We start from the raw sequence: 22,930 nt of genomic DNA, 5'->3' as shown, positions 1-22,930 counted from the left end.
TTGAAGCAATCCCACTAAGATCAGGGACTAGACAAGGCTGCCCACTCTCCCCCTACCTATTCAATATAGTACTGGAAGTCCTAGCCAGAGCAATTAGACAACAAAAAGAAGTCAAAGGGATACAAATAGGAAAGGAAGAAGTCAAAATATCGCTATTTGCAGATGATATGATAGTATACTTAAGTGACCCCCAAACTTCCACCAGAGAACTCCTAAACCTGATAAACAACTTCAGCAAAGTGGCTGGTTATAAAATCAACTCAAACAAATCAGTAGCCTTCCTCTACATGAAAGATAAACAGACTGAAAAAGAAATTAGGGAAATGACACCCTTCACAATAGTTGCAAATAATATAAAATAACTTGGTGTGAATCTAATCAAGCAAATGAAAGACCTGTACGACAAGAACTTCAAGTCTCTGAAGAAAGAAATCGAAGAAGATCTCAGAAGATGGAAAGGTCTCCCATGTTCATGGATTGGCAGGATTAATATAATAAAAATGGCCATCTTGCCAAAAGCAATCTACAGATTCAATGCAATCCCCATTAAAATCTCATCTCAATTCTTCACAGAGTTAGAAAAGGAAATTCTCAAATTCACATGGAATAACAAAAAACCCAGGATAGTGAAAACTATTCTCAACAATAAAAGAACTTCAGGAGGAATCACCATCCCTGACCTCAAGCTGTACTACAGAGCAATAGTGATAAAAACTACCTGGTATTGGTACAGAGACAGGCAGGAAGATCAATGGAATAGAATTGAAGACCCAGAAATGAACCCACACTCCTATGGTCACTTGATCTTTGACAAAGGAGCTAAAACTGTCCAGTGGGAAAAGGACAGCATTTTCAACAAATGGTGCTGGTTCAACTGGAGGACAACATGTAGAAGAATGAAAATTGATCCATTCTTTTCTCCTTGTACAAAGCTCAAGTCTAAGTGGATAAAGGACCTCCACATAAAACCAGATACACTGAAACTAATAGAAGAGAAGGTGGGGAAAAGCCTCGAATACTTGGGCACAGGGGAAAAGTTCCTGAACAGAACTCCAATGGCATATGCTCTAAGATCAAGAATTGACAAATGGGACTTCATAAAATTACAGAGTTTCTGTAGGGCAAAGGACACTGTCAATAGGACAAAATGACAATCAACAAATTGGGAAAAGATCTTTACCAATCCTTCATCTGATAGAGGGCTAATATCCAATATATACAAAGAACTCAAGAAATTAGACTCCAGACAACCAAATTACCCTATTAAAAAATGGGGTATAGAGCTTAACAAAGAATTTTCAATGGAAGAAACTCGAATGGCCAAGAAGCACCTAAAGAAATTTTCAGTGTCCTTAGTCATCAGGGAAATGCAAATCAAAACAACCCTGAGATTCCATCTCACACCAGTCAGAATGGCTAAGATTAAAATCTCAGGTGATAGTAGATGCTGGCAAGGGTGTGAAGAAAGAAGAACACTCCTCCATTGTTGGTGGGACTGCAAGATGGTGCAACCACTTTGGAAATCAGTGTGGCGGGTCCTCAGAAAATTGGACATAGCATTACCTGAGGATCCAGCTATACCACTCCCTAGGCATATACTCAGAAGATGCTCGAATATAGAACAAGGACATATGCTCAACTATGTTCATCGCAGCCTTATGTGTAATAGCCAGGAGCTGGAAAGAACCCAGATGTCCTTCAACTGAGGAATGGATTCAAAAAATGTGGTATATTTACACAATGGAGTATTACTCAGCTATTAAAAACAATGAATTTGAGAGGTTCCTAGGTAAATGGATGGAACTAGAAATTATTATCCTGAGGGAGGTAAGCCAATCACAAAAGAACACACATGGTATTCACTCTCTGATTATTGGATTTTAGCCCAGAACCTTGAAATGCCCAAGATGCAACTCACAGGCCACATGAAGCTCATAAAGAAGGAAGACCAAGTGGAGGTGATTAGGTCCTTCTTAGAAGGAGCAACAAAATACTCAAGGGAGCAAATATGGAGATTAAGTGAGGGACAGAAACTGAAGGAGGGGCCGTCTCAAGACCACTCCTCCTGAGTATCTATCCCATGTGCAGTCACCAAAGGTAGATGCTGATGTGGAAGTCAGGAAGTGCATGCTGATAAGAGCCTGATATGGATGTCTCCTCAGAGGTCTTCAAGAGTCTGACATATTCAGAGGCAGATGCTCACAACTAGCCATTGAACTGATCATGGGGTTCTCAATGGAGGAGTTAGAGTGAAGACTGAAGGAGCTGAAAGGATTTGCTGCACCATGAGGAGAGCAACAATACCAACCAACCACAGCTCCCAGGTTCTAAACCACCAGATTGGGAGCACTATGGGAGGGATCCAGCGCTTCAGTTGAATATGTAAGAGTGGAGGGCCCTGCTGGGCATAGGTGGAAGAAGAGAACCTTGACCTCATGAAGGCTGGACGCCCCAGGGGGTGGGATTTTTGAGAGTGGGGAGGTGGGAGTGGGGGAGTAGATAGAGGTTACATCCACAGAGAAGAAGGAGGAGGAGTGAGGGGATTGGGGTTTCCTGGGTGGGTGGGGGATGGGGTAAGGAGACAACATATGAAATGTAAATAAAACATCCAATAAAATAAATTAAAAAAAAATTCTTGCTGTTCTTCCAAGGTAGTCAAGTTCACAATTCATTCATATATAGAATAAAGGTATTACAGATAATGCTTAAAAATAAAAGAATGTAATGAAATTTTATGGAAGCATGTTCTATTTTACTCTGCTTATGCTTTTCCCTCTGTAATCTTGAATCTCTGATTCTGTATTAAACTGTTAAAGCCATTTTTTAATTACTTTATTTGGCTGCCTTTCTTTTGACACTGTAAATCTAGTGTCTTTCTAGATGTTAAAACTTTTAATAAGTTTATTTGTGTTTTGTTTTAATGTCTGTGATAGGTAATTTCAAATAATCCAAATCTCCTTTAAATATTATTGATTACACAGGTGTATTTACAAGGTAGGTCTCATTTTACAGAGCACTCCATATTCGGTCCTGCCATCCAATATGATATTAATATTAGTTATAGTGCATCCATATTATATAACCACACAATGATTGTTAATGAAAATACATTAAAGACAAAAGAGTTTTGAAGTGCTCAGCTCCAGAAAGAAAAGGGAAAATCCAATGACAGATGAGAAATTTGAAGTAGTTCAAGCTAATACATAAAGGAAGTATTATACATAAATCAGCAATAGCCAAACTGACCTAAAAATGCAAAGGCCTGCATTTCTGTTCACATTACCTGATTTCTTGGTAAGAAAAACAAAAACAAAGCAAAACGAAACAAAACAAAAAAAACATTAGTTCAAGATGAGAAGAATATACAAATAAAGAAAAAAGTCAAGAGACAAAGAAAACATCAAGCGTGGTTTAGAAACAACACAGATGTTGGTTGGAACAATGAGATGGTGGATACTCGGTTATAAATGTTTATGGAACCAGAAAACATGCTACAAGTATGTTTATAAGTTTAGGTCTGAAAACGGGAAAGCACTGGAAAGTTTTGGTGCAAAATGTACAGCTGAGAAAAAAATCAGCAAGTTTGAAGATATGCCCATAGAGATTTTATACATTTACTTGCAAAGAGAAAAATACAAGACAGAAAAATTAATAAGAAGAAAATGCCCTGGAACTATAGAAGATTATCAAATGGCTTAATGTATGTACAATTGAAATAGTTACATTCACCCTGTCAAAGTCAGAAACACTAACAACTTCAAAGTAAATTCTCAGAAGATAGTAGAAATCTGTCAAAAAAACCTTTTATCCATACAGTTACAGAGATAAGAGCTTATCTCATCAGAAAATTGGTTACATGACAACTAACAAATGTGTGATGTACTAAAAGAAAAGCAACAGCCATACATACATTCTATAAACATTGAGCATCTTCTTGGAACAACTTGTAGATAGACCTATAAATGTGCTTTACACCAGCTTTATGAATACTGTCTCTTTAAATAAAAATATATAAAATTCACATAACTACCTTTATCTCTTCACATTTTTACTTCGAAAAATTTTTGGTGTAGTTCTGTTTCCATGATCACCAATCACCATGATTGGAAAGTATATATCTCTAAGAGACCAAATGAGCTGAAAATAATTTTATTGTACTTATATCAGTTATAATACTTATAATAATATGTGTATATGGGATTTATTGAATGAATGAATGAATGAATGAATGAATGAATGAATGAATCAAACAAAGTTATTGTCATATCAGTTCTTTATTACTAGTGGTTACATGTTTATTCATCATATGGAATTTTAATGATTAAAATCTATATACTTCACTCTAATCGTGAATTAAAGCCCAAGGGATTTTTCACTTAATAATTAAAAATATGATATTGGAGGTAAATCTGAATTGACTAAGTAAGGCGATTCGTTCTAAGTTGTCTAGTGTATATTTGCAGAGGGAAAATGTGAACTCAGATTTTATTTTTCTGGCTTATCACAGAAGCAGCTGATTTTGAACGATTAAATCAGATGTTGTATTGATACAGGGAAGAGAATTCAAGGTGTTCAGGCAAAAGTTCTGTGAACTGGGAAATAAAAGTTGATAAATCTCCACCTTCTCTCTAGTCTACCCACAAAATCTGTTATATTTCATCCTCTCTGGGAGCTCCATGTACCCCTTCTAGTCTGTTCCTCTACACCTAAGCTCTCTGGGTCTATGGGCTATAGTTTGGTTGCCATTTATTTAACAGGTAATATACATGTATAAGTCAATACATATCATATGTATATTTCTGAGTTTGGGTTACCATCTTCGAAAAAAAATTACTTCCATTCATTAGACTGCAAATTTCATGATATCATTTTTTTTCAAAAGAGCTGATTAATACTCCATTGTGGAAATATATTAGGAGTTTTGTGAAGAGAATTTACTGGATCCTCGATTCCACAGATGCCCAATATATAATTTTGAAAAAAAATGAATAAAAATCATTATTTGGAATTTGAATTTTGAGTGCTAATTTATCAAATATGTGAACAAATGCATTTGTCATTAGACAAATAACAACAGGACAGTTATTGTGTCAGTTCTAACTGAGATCAATAATATTTGCAACCCATTGAAGTAAAATGTTCAAAGAAATTCAGAAAGTAAACAAATATTCCAAGTATTGGAAAGTTTCAATTTAATAGAAATAAACAGGCAGACTGACAGATGGACAGAAAAAAATACAGAAAAGGAAAGGAAAGAAGGAAAGAAGGAAGGAAGGAAGGAAGGAAGGAAGGAAGGAAGGAAGGAAGGAAGGAAGAGAACATAATGGAATGGAAGAGAGAGGAAGGGAAGGAAGGAAGAAACAAAGAAGAAAGGAAAGAAGGAAATAAAGTAGGAAGGAAAATAAGGAAGGAAGGAAGGAAAGAGTCTATTAATAAGGCTATAGAACCAGTAAATTACTGCTTGATAGAAGGAAATTTTCATTAGTCATTAACAGTTCTGGGTGCATTTTTAGATGAAACTAAACGTGAAACTGTCTTTGTGTCCACCATGTTCATCCCTCTGGAGGCAATCACTTTCCGTTTGTGGTGTGGTTTGGTCGAGCATCATCCCCATAGATGCTGGTATTTAAACACTTTGTTCCCCATTGGTTGTTTAGATTGGTGCTACAGCCTTCCTGGAGGTACTATGCAACTGGATGCTATCTTAGAGTTCATAACCTCACCCTACTCCCCGTTTGCTTTCTGCATCCTGTTTGCCTATGAAGATGTGATCACTAAGCTTCCTGTTTCTTCTTCCATGCCTTCTGCTTGTCGTCTTGTGTCTCTGCCATAATGAACTTGTATGTCCCTGAAACCACGAGCACAAGTTGCACTCTCTCTTTAAGTTGCCTTTGGTTGTTTTGAGCAACCAAAGCAAGAGGAAAATAACCATTAAACCTTTAGTAACACCTTATAACCTGTAAATAACACCTATAAGTTCATTGTTCTGACAGGTTGGGCTTTGGTGGACATTTTGCTTTCTCCATCATCACTGCTGAAGGAAACTAAGCAGCATAGGCTTCCTCACAGACACTGTATTAGGTGCAAATACCTATTTTTTCATAGAGACCTTTTATTAAGTATTGAAAAAAAGAAAATGTAGCTGATTTCTGCAGGCATACATTTTTTACAACCTACTTTTAGGAAGGTTTCAACCTCTCCTCTAGCCCACTAACCAGCAGACATAGCAGAAGAGAAAGTTATTAGGATATAGGGGAACTGGACCTGTTTCAGCAATAGTTCTTTGGGGGTGAGCTTGATCTTCTTTGTCAGCAGTTCTGTCTGTTAGCAAGCACCAAATATGATTCAGCAGTCTTCTAGGCAGGCAGACCTCAGGCATAAAACAGCAGCTACAGTCCAATCCTTCAGCAAGCAGACACCAGGCATCTTCATTTGAATCCTAAAGAAACACCAGGCTCACTAACACGCCTCAGGTGAGGCCACAGATGCAGCAAGGTGCCACAGGAACCTCATGATGTGTTCTTGGGTGAGTTTCTCTTAGTACCACTAGTTGAACTCAACAATGCTATTTAAGGCAAACCAAATCATGCATGTCTTTAGAGACAAAGAGGGAGACAAACCTCAGTGCTCATCTTCACTGTCTGTGGGTCAAATTTATACTCCTTCATCAAGTGTATTTGCTTTATCAAAACATCTTTTCACCTGTCTCTACTTCAGGGAAACGTTCTTTCATGTGCTTGGTTTAGCCAGACAATCTTTCACTTGTGTGTCCCAGCAAAACATCATTTGACATAACTCACTTTCCACAGAATCTAGAACTTTCCACTTCAGATTTCTGACTCAGGCAGAAAATAATAGAAAATGACTGCAGGTGCGAAGAAAAAAAAAAGGAGGTCTTTGTTAAAATGGGCTAATATGCAGTGGTATGTTTTGATTAGGAATGTTAATTAGGGGAGCCAAAGGGGTCTTTTCATTGCTGAACTTCAAGATTTTTTTGTTGTTGTTGTTTTTCGGGACAGGGTTTCTCTGTATAGCCCTGGCTGTCCTGAAACTCACTCTGTAGACCAGGCTGGCCTCGAACTCAGAAATCTGTCTGCATCTGCCTCCCAAGTGCTGTGATTAAAGGTGTGCGCCACCACCGCATGGCTAACTTCAAGATTTTTATAGCTGGAATATTTTGGTCAACCTCAGGAGGAGAAAGTGGCCAATTAAGAGAATAGACCAGGGGGGTTATATTTAGGAATATAATATAATAAGCATGATGTAATATAATAGAGTATAATAGAGCATAATAGAGTATAATAATATAATATAATATAATATAATATAATATAATATAATATAATATTATATAATATAATATAAAAAGGGGTTTTGCATTGCAGAGGGAATGACAGAGAAGGGCAAGGCCTGCTGAAGCCATGCTTGTCATACCTAGGCTGGCTACATACAAGGATTCAACTATCTTATCTAAAATATACAAGTTCTGTTTCCATATGATCTGGAAAAGTCACAGTGGTATAATCTACGTCCATGAGTCCATCACAAAGGTATGTGTTTCTAATATGATTGAAGAAACTTGGAAAATTACATTTACTCTGTATGATCAGAGATTCCAGGAGCACCTTAATTATATTTTTAAAAAATGTCTCTTTCATTTCATTTTATTGTCAGTAAGGTCTAAATCTGAAGTATTTTCAATGAACAATCTCAGATTACTTATCACCATTAACTAGAATATCAATGTATCTCATAAAAATATTTATTATGTATTATATTTCATAAGTGTAATTACCATTCTTGAAGATGATTTTTATTCATTCTAATAAATTGGCACACACAACTATTGTTCTGTTACAGATTAAAAAGGAAACAAAATATTTTGGAATGACCTAGCCAAGAAGTTAAATAACACTTATACACAGCTTGTAATGCACTAAGTAGTAGCAGTTTTTGTTTGAGCTTTTCCAAATAATATATTCTAAATATTTTTAAGGAAAATTCCATTATTCTCACTTTGGGTTGATACATTAAAAGGCAGAGAAGATAAATGGTTTGTCCATGTTATTCATGTAGTAAATTAGAGAGAAATTTTAATCCAATAGTATGGTTTCTCTGTCAAGGGATCACATCCAAAGAACTAGTTCTGTGTGATCTGACTTGAATACACCTATGCCCTTAGTACACACATTTAATCCCCAAAATGAAATCTAACTGAGGGGCAAAGAGATGATTGAGGCAAAGATTTGACAGAGTGAGTCACAGATAGAATGTGCCCAATTCTCACTCAAAGCTATTTATGAGCAGCAAAGCGTGAGAGGTGCAATCATTTGGGAATCATTGAGGAGAAAATTATATTATGTAGATTTAATTTTAGTATGGTTCAATGAATGCAGTGTAGTGAAGTTGTATTAGTTCAAGAGTCCATGCAGAGGAAGTCGAAGCCAGAGAATGAGAAAGAGACAGAAAATTAGAACACCTTGCCTGAGTTAGTTGAGGCTAAGCAGAGCAATTAAGGGAGAAGCTAGGAGAAGCAAGATAGAATCAATCAGCTTGGAGAGGAGCTTGAGCCAGAACAGCTGAAACCATCCATCCAGCCAGATTTCAGAAAGACCTAAAATCGGTGAGCTTCTTCAGGAGTAGTCTTTCTTCAGGAGTAAGCCTTATATATACATTATATAAGCTTATTTAATATATACATATACATATACATTATACATATACATATATATACACACACACACACACACTTTAACATCATATTGATAAATATGATGTCATATGAAAAACTATGAAGCTGGGATTGCTTTTTAATTACTCCTCTTCTTGCCACATACTAAAATTCTTCTCCTCTGAGAATTCTTGAACCAAGCAGCTACAGTCCAAATCACCCTCAGTAAAGCTGTCTTCCATGTTCCTAGTAGCATAGCCCATTAAGCCTCACTTAAAGCAGTCCACTGATTTCCTAATCTAAAATCTCAAAATCTACATTCCTTCATACAAAATCATGTCAGGCCTATAATACCCTAGAAATTGGTCCCTGGTACCAATTTCTGTCTTAGGATTTCCATTACTCTGAAGGGACACCATGACCAAAGCAACAACATTTAATTTGAGCTGGCTTAGAGTTTCAGAAGTTTAGTCCATTATAGTCATTGGAGAAAGCATCACAGCATCCAGGCAGACATTGTGCTAGAGGAGCCAAACATTCTACATCTTTATTCAAAAGCAGCCAATAAAAGACATGTCTTCTGCAGGTGAACAGGAGGAGGATCTCTTCCCCAACCAACTAGAAGGAGGCTCTCTTTCAAACCACAGAGCCTGAGAACTAAGAGACTTCATATCCTCTCTAGACAGTGTCACACTTTCTCCAATTAAGCCACAACTATTCCAAAAAGGCCACATCTCCTAATAGTGCCAATTCCCATGGGCGAAGTATATTCAAAATACGACAGCGTCTCATCACAGATTCTCATAATGGTTCTTATGGGGAAGAGCCATCCAGCCATATCTGCCTAGATGCTGTCATGCTTTCTTGTTGTTGTTGTTGTTTGATTTTGTTTTATTTTCTAAAATTATTTTGACTACCACCATTATTCTTATGAATATTGGTATCCCAATAGTACTAGATTAGGAACTCAAAGGGTAAATAAAACTATTTTTCAGTAATTCATGCCGCTGAGATTGACAAGGCTAACATGAATCTCCTCATTAACTCTCTGCTACAGAAGTAGCTCTCAGATCTGCAGTATGAATGCCAAATGACAAGCAGTGGTGGCCTCTATCCTTCCTCCTGTTGCTTCTGTTGCCTCTGTTGCTTGAGTAGCACTTCTGTCTCTTTTTCTTTTTCAAGTACTGTGTTGATGTTACTTGGATGGATAAAAGAGAACCTCTACCAGTACAAGAGCCTTTGCTAAGCTTTCTGATCTTTTATCTCCTCCTGGAGTTTCCCATATTTGCATAATTGTTTGGACTCTGCTGTGTCTATTGAATTTCTTTCTTTTTTCCTAAAGTTCAATATCAGGAGCAGATGCCCATGTGCCCACTCTTTTCAGAGGCAGCCCTTAGCCACTTTGTGTACCTGTGGCTTTTGTGGTGCTCATCAGCTCAGGAAGCTGGCTTCACAAAGACTCATTTGGTGTTTAATTGTATACTCTCAGCTCCTCCAAGAAGGCTGACACACCTGCTATCCACTTCACTGTCTCTTTTGATCTCTCTAGAAATACCCACCTTTGATTATGTGAGAATCTTCTGTAACTGTGCTGTTTGTGTGGAAAGCTACAGAAGTCTTCCACTATAATGGTTTTGACCTGAAAATGAGGCTATTTGGGGGCATGTGTGTAAAGACAACAAGAAAATAAAAGAAAGGGAAATGTTTTGTCTCTGTGTAATCCAGAGATAGAATTTGATTCATTTAAAGTTTAACAGATTGCAAGCAGCTGTGAGTTGGGATATTAACCTGCAAATACCTTTTCAAACACTGATGTGCTATTATTATATTTCTGTTTTCTACATGACCATTTGTTGCTTCTAGGCAGTTACAAAAAGAAAGCCAAAATAGAGTCCCTTTTCTAAGTAAATCCTCTTTAGGCGGACAAGCAAAATGGAAGCAATCATAAACTAATTATGATTGTGCTACAGATAAACTGTGCCTGAATGCATGCACAGACGCCTGTGGAAGCCAGAGGTCAACCTTGGCTGCCATTCCTCATGTGCCATCCACATTCTTTTATGAGACAGTGACTGTCAGTAGCCCGATCATCACCAAATAAGCTAATGTGCTTTCCCAGCCACTCTCATGTCTTCACCTTTCTTTATTTCACTAGCACTGGGATTAAAAATGAGCCATCATACTGTTTGGGGTTGGTCTGGTGGTTCTATGTATTCAAATGCTAGATTTCATACCCTAAGATCTGGTTGGTCCAAGATGATAAAATTTCCATGTACGCAAACAAGCCTTTGTTGTACAATGGACCCAAAAGCTGACCAGATAGCCTTGAGCCAGGCTCTGAAGCTGGCAGAAGAGGCCATAGTGAACATCTACATTGATAACAGGTATGCCTGTTCCATGGCACATTTGCCTAGGTCAATTCACCGAGGGAGGGGACTATTGACTACAGAAGGGAAACCAGTGAAAAATAAGAAAGAGATATTGGCTCTCCTGGAGGTATTATGGCTGGCTCTCTAGATGGCTATAACCCATTACCCAGGGCATCAAAAGGAGACTGCCAGGGGAAACAGGATGGCTGATAATGGTGCCAAGGAATCCTTCATGGGTCCTACTGCTCACATTCTGGTAGCGTTTCCACTCCTTACAATCCCAGCTTATGTTGATGAGGACAAAAAGGCTCAGGATAAATGCAAAGATATATACAGAAAAGATGGATGCTTTCATACAAATAAAGGTCAAAACATCCTACTCAAGGAATTTTCCAGACAGGTTAATCTACCAAATCCACCAAGTCTCCCATTTGGGATACCAAAAACTGAATGAATTTTTCAGCCTGACACTTGGTTGACTAGGCATTCTCAAATTACCCCACCTGTTAGGCCGTGAATCCTTCCAACCCTGGCCAAGAAACTCCAGGAACTAAAATAAGAGGCCAACAGACTGGAGTCAATGGGAAATAGCTTACACAGATATAGAACCAGGAATAAATGGGTATAAATATCTGTTAGTCTTTACAGACACCTTTTCAGGATGGGCAGAAGCCTACCCAACAAATAAGGAGACTGCTAATGTAGTGACAAAGAAGATTTTGGAAGAAATTATGCCAAGGTATGGCCTACCCACCCTGCTTGTGTCAGACAATGGATCAACATTAATCTCTGGTAATCCAGTCTTTAGTAGAGGGCTTGGGAACTAATTGGAAATTACACTGTGCCTACAGACCCCAACACTCAGGTTAGGTAGAGAGGTTGAATTGGACCCTGAAAGGCATTGACCAAATTAACAATTAAAACTGGTGGTGAATGGGTGTCTCTCCTAAATTATGCCTTATATAAGGCTAGAAATACCCCCTATACTTTTGATCTTACCCCTTTTGAGATACTATATCAGAGCCCCCTCTCCCATGTTACCTAATCTCCATTTTCATATTCTTGCTGAATATGATCAGTACAAATTTTTGGAATCTCTGGAAGCCTTACAAGGATCCAGAGCAGTTTTGGCCTATCATTTGCCAGAGTTACGAATATGTTCCTCTCCCTAACCACCTTGGCTGCGAGACAGTCACAAAGTCTGGGTCAAGAGATGTTGCCATAAGACTCTGGAGCCTCAATGGAAGGGACCTCACACTTTGATCCTGACCATGCCATAGGCTGTAAAGGTGAACAGATTCTGGAGGTGGATACATCACTACCACAGGAAGCCTGCAAGAAAAGAAATGACCTAGCAGCTTCAGTCCCATGGAGAGAGTGCTCCAGACAACTCACCTATGGCATAATGGAGGGCTATACCACATCCCTCTTTAACTGGTCTCCTTGGTTGACCATTCTTGTCTTACCTGTAACTGGCTCCTTCACCATTTTACTATTAGTTCTGACTGTAGATTCTATACAGTTAATGCTTCAGTCAGGTTTATCAAAGAATCCATTTTCACTGTTCAACAGATGTTCTTAGATATAATATCAGCCTGTAAAAATGTCTCTAGGGGGAGTGAAAAGAGTGAATTGGCCTGAGCAAAGCTGACTCTATGATAAGCTCCAAACTACTAACTTAGGAGAGCAGGCCTGAGTTACTACTTCCTTAAATTGGTAAGTTACTGGAAGAGCCACATCCTTAGGCCAAAGAGGTAACCCCTGCCCTCAGCTTGTGGCCAAGAATTCAACAGCTCTTGGCATGAAGCAAAATTAAGTCAAGTATGCTTTCAGCAAGCCTGTAAACAATTATAGCATTACTCAGAGCCCCAGAGATAGAATCCACCAACCAAGATGTAGATCATATTCCCATCCCTAATATTCTTTTTTTTTTTTTGGCTTTAAAAATGAATCTTCAAATTCAGTTAGGGTCCTTTCCTCCCAATGGATTATGGATTACGCATGTAGGATCAAATGGTCTTTGCTTCTGCACATTATTTGAGTCTGGTGTATGCTTCAGTGATTCATAAACCCTAATGGGATCATTGTAAACATCTGGGTTCTTCCTATACATAGAAAGAAGTTCCACAGCCACATGACAGTACCTTCATCACATCATACAAATTTAGTTTATTGGGCACTTTTGATAAAGATGCTCTCTAATATCTTATCATCAGTCACACCCACATTTTAATATCTTTTTAGGCGGTCAAAATCCATGGACTTCCAATTCAAAGAATTTAAAAACTGGATGACAAGAATGTTCATCAGCCCACAGTTCCAGGCCCTCTAGAGCTCAGTGGAATAATGAAAACGTCTCCTGTAATTTGCATTTCCATGTTCAGATTTCTGTAAGGTGACTGTGGAAAGCCATCAAAGCAATAGTTGTTATCTTTTTAATATAATTCATTTCTTTTCTTTTTTTTTCAACCCAGATGTAAAGCATCTTCTTTCCCCTTTGGCACTTGCTTTTCTCTTGTTCTTTCAGTCTCTAATTAGGCCATCTGTTTCAAAATTAGTCCGCCATTGGGAATGGATTTAGATTGTTTATATTTGCTCATCTCTTTGTTTTATTTCTTCCAATGACATTTTCAATATGGCTTTTACTTTTGCTAACCTGAGATCATTTATTTCTTTTCCAGATGAAGAGAACATTCTTTTAAAATGATTCTTCTCTTTAGAAAAACAAAAACAAACAAACAAAAACATGAAGTCAAAATTTTTCCATTTTCTATGCTGTTTTCTTTTTGAGAATATTATAGATATCATATGAGGGAGAATAAATACAGGTAGAGGTTTCATATACAGCATGCGAATAAAATGGCAGTAACCTCTTTGTGTTACTTAAAAGTAGTATCATCATTTTCTCTGCTGAAATACTTAGAGCTGAGATTTAATAGTCCTTTAATATGGCCACACAGCTAAACATCTCTAACATATAACCGTAAGAATTGGACATCTCTGAAGGGCTATTGGTATGCTTATGTCATGAAGTCGTTGAACACTTAAGCCATTTCTGCTATTGCATTCTTAATCTCTCTGTAAATAGAGACAATGTGTATTTGTGTTTTTGTGGAAAACTTATGTTCAAAATTCTATGGGCTCAATACACTCCTGAGTTTCTTTCCAAATTTTTGACTTTAAATCCTGAAAGAATAGTTTATAATGATAGTATATAGTAACTAAACTGGGTGTTTATTTCATAAATACCAACTTAGAATATGACACAATTTTTCACAATGAACAGAAGGGCAACAATACTTTAGTGTTATCAATGATGACTTGTGCTCGTTATATTAATCATTATTAAGTATAGTGGCAATCGTTTGTGAATGTGTCACTTGCACTGAAGTTTTGAGACATGTTAATTAAATATGAAGGCCATGAGTCATGGTGACTTGCTGTTAAAAATACACAATTAACCTATATCCCCTGTACCTTTTTTCCTGAGATCATAAATGTTTCAGATGTGGCTTCTAGCTGTACTTATTCATTTGGAAACTTGGACTGCCATTTTCTTTAAAACTTTGATGTGAATGAATGGTTTGTCTTTGCTGATGACATGGATATCACACTTTGTCAGGTTTCTGTTTTTTTGTGTAAATAGAAGTTCATGACACTGTTCCTAGTTATATTGGAGCTATGTAGATCAGTGATTCTTTCCCCAGTTTCGTTAAAGTATCTTCCACAGTTCCAGGCAGGTCAATTTGCATAACAGATGTGGATATTCACTGTTCATAAAACTCCATTGCTTAACTATCTTAGTTAATTTGCAGAGACATTTTAAGTATGAACATCTTTTTCATACATGAAGACAAGCAATAATTCAAAGAAAACCCATATAGTCTTTCCTAATTTTAGTAGTTAGGACCCTTTCTTCAGTTTTAGATAATTGCTAGCCTCTTATCCAGAGGGAATGGGCTCCCTTGTTGCCTGGTGTTTTGAGTAATATCACATTTTAAAAGAAAACCATAAAACTTCAACATGTTTCTCCAGAAGTTCATCAGGCTGGCCTAACCATAAAGAGCTTCATGGAAGTGAAAGGAAATGGTGATGGGTATATAACCTAAAACATCTGTGGATATTGAATAGAGAAATACATGAGTCAGTTATGCCATCTGTCAATTGTACCTCAAACTACTGCAATGAAGTAATAAATTAATGAAGAAAGAGGAGAGTCCAAGAAAATGAATACTCCACCAGGTGGTTTAGACAATAACATTGTATATTTATTATTTATTTGAATGCTGGTGTCTAAATGTGTTCATATTTTACAGTTGTTGCATTGTGCTTGTATTCAGAAGCAGACAGCTTTGCACCTGTGTATCTTGGTTAAACCAGAAGTGCAGCATCAAGGCCTCTGTGACCTGGACTATTGCATATGTACCCATCATTCAACAATCATATAACTCACTCCACAGGAAGCACAGGATGCTACAAAAGCTCTATAGTGACCAAAAAGGTTGATGGATAGCCCTTAGTGACTACAAACAACTTCAGTCTAGCAGGAGGATGATTGTGAAGCTTAATGCTCATTCTCATTACTCTTCAACAGGCTTAAGAGTAATGTGTTTACATTGACAAAAGCATTAACTAGCTTCACAGTGCCCCAGTATAGTGATTCATCTTTTCCCTCCTCACACTTTCTTGTTGCTCAGTCTCTGACCCAAGTATAGTTTTCCTAGACTAACAATGTCCACAGAGGTCTTCAGCCCAGTTAGCAATCAAAAGAACACCCCAATCTACAGCATACGTATTGGGGGCACATATATCTTGATCTTGTTTGGAAACTGGCATACCTTATTTAATCAGTCCTCAGAATGTTATGAGATAATTCCATTCTTCCTCTATAGCAAACTTGGTAATTAAACCTTAATGAGGAAAATACTTCACAGGCATTCACAATTAAATGTTCTAGGCTTACTTAAGTTCTATGCTCTTTCCAAAGCATGGCTTCAGATTAAAAATTATCTGACAGATGTAATGTAGTATCAGCACATGGAATGCAGTCCCAGGAAGACTATGAGTTCAAGGCCAACTTGAGCTCCACAGGCAGTTCTCCAGTCTTAGCCTAGGCAATTAGAATGATCCTCTCTGTAGCAGCCAAAGACATCTAAAAGAAACTAGGATTCCTACTCATCTAGTAATTTACCATGCTGCTAGTTATAATTTATATACTTATGTTTGCTACTAAAAGCTCTGGAAGTTTGATGATATATGTGTGTGAATTAGGACATATTATCTTCATTGGACATCCACATTAGTTTCATTACTGAGGATTATTTCTAACATAGATTACCATACACTCTAGTCATAATATTTGTAAGAGTCAGTGGTTAATGATTACAGATTGTATGCATACAACAAATTGTTAAGCTCTATTTATTACACTTTAAAATTTATTTGAAACAAAATCAAGTACAAATTAATATGTCACCTAAATTAAAAAAATATTTCTATGACTTCCAATAGTAGATAAAAATACAACAGGGCTGGGGGATGTTCAATGTATTCTTCTTGTTGATGTTTAAGCATCCCTTGCTAGTCATTTCAAAAATGTGGAGTCAGTACTGGATTTACCTGCCATAACTTATCTTAAAGTTTGAAAATCTAATTTAAGACAGTTCTACTAACACTTAAAGTTTAATATTTGAGAAACTTACTTTAATGCAAATAGATACATAGAGCATGGAACTCTTAAAAAATTTATGAAAGAACTTGCAATAAAAAGTTAATGTTCCAAAATTTTAGCACAGAAAATATATTTAGCTTATTATATAAATTTCAAAATTATCTTTCAAAGCATTTGATCATGAACGTTATGAAATGAAGCTACTTGTGATACAAATAAAGGTTTCACCATCTCTAAAAATATCTGTTTACATGCTATAAAGAGAATAATGAGATATGAGGTTTTGCTTTTCTATTCCACAAATGATTCACTTAATATCTTTCTCAATGTTCTACAGTACTTAGGGGATGCAAAGAACTTTCAATAATAACTTGATCCTCCTAAGCGTACCGTGTTAGAGGCAATGAGGGGATTAGCATTCCCATTTTGCAGATGTGGAAAGTAATACTAAGATGAGCTAGGGGATTTATCAAAGTTTGGAAACACTTTTAGTGTATCGTACATAGTGGTGGTATAAATCACCGTCATATATTAAAAATTTACTGATTTTGCCTGTTTGTATTCTGCTCAATGTTGATAAGACAGTGTTTAGCTTTGTCTATTTGTGGATCATTGATTCATTTGTGATGGAATTTAAAGAAGGATCAATAGGACCTCATTAGTACAGCACACAGGATAGGGGAAAGAAGAAGGCAAAAGAGGTCAGATTAGTGCATAGCCATGAGAAGTTTTTTTGTTTGTTTGTTTTAACACAAATATTCCTCTGGGAAATCATCAATGTGTCGAATTTCAAAGTACCCAATCAAATCAGTTTAAAGAGTCAATGCCCTTCAATATCAGACAGTCAGAATTGACATGATTGATAGAGCTAAGTTCAGTCATAAGGGGAGTGGTGGCAGAGTCTACATTTCTGCTGAGAAGCAAAAAACAATCAAGTTCCAAGTCAAATTAAAAAAAAAAAACACTTAGTTACAGGCACATTGTTATACCCATGTTCATCTGTAGTCAAATGTATATTTTGCATTTGGTAAAAACTGAGCATATCTTGTATATGCTTATCTCTTATGCTCTGTGGCTGCTGACACAAAAATATTTACATTTTTCATTGGTTATTTGATTTATTTATATCTTAAATGTTATCCCCCTTCCTGATTTTCCCTCCAAAAACCCCCAATCCCATCCCCCATCCTGCTTTTATGAGGGTGCTCTCCCACCCACCCATCTACTCACACTTCACTGCCCTAGCATTCCATTATACTAATGCAATGTGTCTGCACAGGACAAAGGGCCTCCCTTTGCATAGATGCCAGATAAGGCAATTCTCTGCTACATATGCAGCTGGAGCCATGGGCCATCCATGGACACTCTTTGGTTGGTGGTTTGGTGTTGTGGTAATTATCTAAAACTGGCCTCTGGTTCAAGCTGACTATCTAAGCTGCAGCAGCTCTGCCTAGCCCAGTTGCCATGTTTCTTGGCCTGAGGCCAGGTGCACTCTGCAGCTAGAACTGGCCCACCAGAAACACCAGACCTTCTTCCCACTAGATGCTAGCATGAGAGATGGCTCTGCCAATCTTTCACACTGTCTCCGCAAGGCAGGGCATTTACCAAACCATTTCACCATCCATGTGGGCCCAGTAAGAGAATGAGACTCTAATTCTTATAGATTAATCAAAGGCTTTATATGTTTGGTAATGATTAATAACAAGATGCTCATACAAAGAGAGTTGTATCCCAATTAGCTAATCTAATTATAAGTTTATAAGTTGCTCTCCACGAGTGTTCTCCATACCTGTGTGGTTCTCCATCCTCCTAAATCTCTGCCCTCTCTAGCTCCTCCTCTTCCTTTTATCTCTTCCTCTCCCAACTCCTCCTCTTCCTCTCCTTACTCCTCCCACCTTAGCTTCTCCTACAGTTTGGTCCATGGAGCTCTGGGCATTTATGGTTGGATGATACTATCCTCTCAGGAGGCAGCTATATCAAGTTCCTGCTTGCAAGCACTTTTTGGCAACAGCAATAGTGACTGGGTTTGGTGGCTGCATATGTGATGGATCCCAATGTGGGGCAGTCTTCGGATGGCATTTCCTTCAGTCTCTGCTCCTTTCTTTGTCCCTGCATTTCCTTTAGACAGGAGCAATCCTGGGTTAATATTTTTGAAATGGGTGGGTGATCTCATCCCTCAACTGGCAGCTGTACTTAACCTCTAGATATGGTCAGAATAGGTTCTCTCTCCATTTTGTTGGGTATTTCACCTAATGTCATTCCTGTTGAGTCATGGGAGCCTTTTTCTTTCCTGACATATGGTGGCAATAGCCTTGTATTTGTGCTTCTCCAATCATAGCCTCCAAAGTGTTAAAGCATAAGCTATACAACCGTTTCTGAATATAGTTTGCAACTATATGTCATGCTTTTTTGGACACAGGGACCTTGATATTCCATCAGAGAACAAAAGCAATTGTATCTTAATCTTCAAAGGTGATCTCTAAAATTCAGGTGGACAGTAAGCTGCATAATAAGCTGTGCTGTTGTAATATTCTGTCTTACATTAGAATACCAGATATTATACCTATGACAGAGATCAGCTTGATAAGCACCCCTATTCTCACCCACATTTAGTATGCAAATACACAGTGAAGATTACTAAAGTGTCTCTTGCAACTCTTAGGACTTCCATAGAATTTAGTATGCCTGAAGTTGTGTGGAAGCAAATTAATATGTACAGTCTGCTGAACCCTAGAGAAGCAATTTTTCTAAATAGTGCAATGAACAAATTCTTTTAGTGATCCATAAACTTCTCAATAGAGTAGGCAAAGTGAGAAATTAAAGCCATACTATTTAGCCTCCTTTATATAATATTCATTAATACTTTACATTCCCATGATAGATTTCTCTGTGAGCATTTTTCATTATCTTTTCTTTATAGCTATTCTTCATTCAGTTTTCAATCTGTGTAAAATACTTGCAACTAAGGTAATTTGAATTAAATTTTCAAGCAGAATTTATTTGAATAAGTGTTTGCGAATTGCTATCAACTAGTTTCATTATGATCAAGATATTTTCTCTACATTCTATTTTTCATCCACTAATTTAGTGAGTTTATCAAAAAAGAGCAATCAAAATTGTCTAGTAAAACATGCATTTTATAAATTTATCATGGTCCCAGAAAATGCATTCTGCTATTATTAACATAGTGAGAAACAGAAACACAAGGTTATTGTTATTTTGCTTCCTCCTCTTCTCTTCTTTTCTCTTCTCTCCTCACCTCTCCTCTCCTCTCCTCTCCTCTGCTCTTGTTCCCTTCCCTTCTCTTCCCTTCCCTCTTCCCTTCCCTCTTCCCTTCCCTTCCTTCCCTTCCTCCCTCTCTCTCTCTCTCTCTCTCTCTCTCTCTTGCTCTCTCTCTGTCTCTCTCTCTGTCTCTCTGTCTCTCTGTCTCTCTCTCTCTCTCATTCTGTCACTCTCTCTTTCCCTCCCTCCCTCTCTTTCTTTTATACTCCTAACTAGAACTATTTAGAGATAGTTCCCCATATAAATGAAAGAAAAATCCATAGTCTGCTCTTTTCTTTTCAGAAATACGTAGAATCAATTAGGCATAGGGAGAACCTCTTTAAAATCACAACTTTTGGAACTGAGATAATTTATGAAGAGTACTATCCTTGTGGTGAAACTATGTGCCTTCAAGTGTTATGCATGTGGCATGTAAAATATGTCAGCCCAGTTGGAGCCAAACTTTGTTAGGAGTCTGGGAGACAACAAAGTCTGTCATCTATCATTGTATACACATGAATCTTTTAAATAGGTTTATGCCATTTTCTTATAACTACTTAATATAATTTTCTTTAAAGAATAATGTTTTCCTTAATAAATATTGAAATCTGCTTCCCCATCTTTGTTTTAATTAAAAAAGAAAAGACAATATAATGTGAAAATGAACAAATAAAACACTCTGAAAACAACTAGTAAATCAAATCAACTTATATGTACATATTTAATTGTTGATAAGGAAAGTCTACAAAATAAACATGTCATTTTCTTAAGGTTTGGTATATCAACCCATTATTTATATAAGGTACCAATTTTGACCTTTTATTCTCACATAGGAGAATTTCACTTCATATGCCATAAAATATCACTTCAGTAACCAGAAAAAAGGTACTGTGCTTCAATTTTACAGAAATCCGAATTCTTAAAACTGCTGTTGAATTTTATGACATTTGTACTAGTTACTATTTGATTTTAATTTCAGAAAATTAATGTACCTGTGCTTTATTTTGTTCATGTGGCCAAACATTCACAACTGTACTAATAATGTAATTCTCAGCATTTGCAAAGAATCCGATGAATTCCTATTCAAGACAGAGCATGGTTGAAAATATTTTGCAACATTTCAGCCTCTCTCCACAAATTATCCAAATCATGATTTGTATGGAGATTTAGATATGCTCTTTTCTTCTGAAGCTGCAAAAAAGTAGCTGAGTAATTATCTGAGCATCTCGACACAGTGAGAGCCATCAGTTCTACCCCTATATGTACAACCTTGTTCCCTCTGACTACAGCAGATGCATGGTGAAAATATAGCACCAAAGGACATTGACTTTTAATTCTTTTAGGCATAGTCAAGAAGTCCATATTTTAAAGGAATGGGGGTTACATTCCTAATCTTGAGAACTTGAGTGTTAAGATCCATTCTGAGTTTACCAAAGTGCTCCATTAAATGTCAGTGTAAAGGTACTCAGTTCCTTTAGTTGGAAATAGTTCTACCCGAAGACTCACTCTTTGGCATATACTTAAAAGGTGTCCCATCATACCATAAGGGCATGTGTTCTACTATGTTTATAGCAACTTTATTTGTAACAGCCAGAAGGATGAAACAATCCAGATGTCCCTCAAGCAAAGAATTCATACAGAAAATGTGGTTCATTTACATAATGGAATACTATCCAGTTATTAAAAATGAGGACATGATAAATTTTTCAGGCCAATGGATGGAAATAGAAAATAACGTACTAAGTGAGGTAACCCAGATACAAAAGGACATGCATGGTATATATTCATTGATGTGTAGCTATTAGCCAAAAAGTACAGAATACCTAAGATACAACCCACAGACCATAAGAAGTTTAGCAAACAGAAAGGCCCAAGTGAGGATGCTTCGATCCCACTTAGAAGAATGAAGAAAATAATCATGAGAGGCAAAGAAAGGGAGGTCTCTGGGTGGAAGAGAGGAGGAACAGGTAAAAAGGGGAACAGGATCAGGTATGGGGAGAGGACAGAAGAGAATCCCAGAATGCCAGGAAAATGAATGAAAATATGTAGCCTCAGGGGATGGCAGGGAAGGAGACCATCTAGAATATACTAGAAACCCAGGAGGTGAGAGACTCTCAGGACTCAATGGGACTGAGCTTAACCAATGTTCCCAACAGTGGGGAGAGGGAACTTGAAGAGTCTACCTCCAGTAGATAGACAGGGCCTCAAGTGGAGGGATGGGGTTACCAACCCACAGTCAAAATTTCTGACCCAAAATTGTTCCTGTCTAAAATAACTACAGGAAACAAAATGGAGAAGAGACTAAAGGAAAGGTGAACCAATGATTGGCCCAACTTCGGAGCCATATCATGGGGAGGCTCCAAGGCCTGACATGATTACTGAAGCTATGGTGAGTCTAGCATGGCCGTCCTAGGAGAGTCCCTACCAGCAGCTGACTGAGACAGACACAGATACTTATACCAAACCATTGGACTGAAATCAGACACCTATGGTTGAATTAGGGGAAGGATTGAAGAAGCTGATGGGGCAGGGCAAACCCATAGAAAGACCAGCAGTCTCAATTAACCCAGACCTTAGGGAGCTCCCAGAGACTGAGGCACCAGCCAGGCAGAGTACATGGAATGGTCAAAGGCCACTGGAACATATATAGCAAAAAACTGCCTGGTCTGGCTGAAGTACCTGCCTGGGACTTGAGGTTCCAGGGACGGGGGCCTGGTCAAGGAGGGTAATACCCTCTTGGAGGCAAGCAGAGGAGGAATGGGATGAGGAACCCTGGTAGGTGGGTAAATAAAGGGGGTAGCTGGAATATAAATAAATAAAATAATTAAAAAGAAAAAGAAATAATAATTATGCCTCCACTGGGGTTTCTGCTTGGCTACAGGAGGTAGCCTCCACTGGTTCCAGGTCTCCACTGTTAGGGATCTTTGTTAAAGTCACTGGCATTGACTCCTGGGATAT

Source organism: Grammomys surdaster, unplaced genomic scaffold (assembly GCF_004785775.1).
Source record: "Grammomys surdaster isolate TR1022 unplaced genomic scaffold, NIH_TR_1.0 201, whole genome shotgun sequence".
NCBI classification, from domain to species: Eukaryota; Metazoa; Chordata; class Mammalia; order Rodentia; family Muridae; genus Grammomys; species Grammomys surdaster.
The sequence above is the reverse complement of the archived record's forward strand: the minus strand, read 5'-3'. Positions refer to the sequence as shown.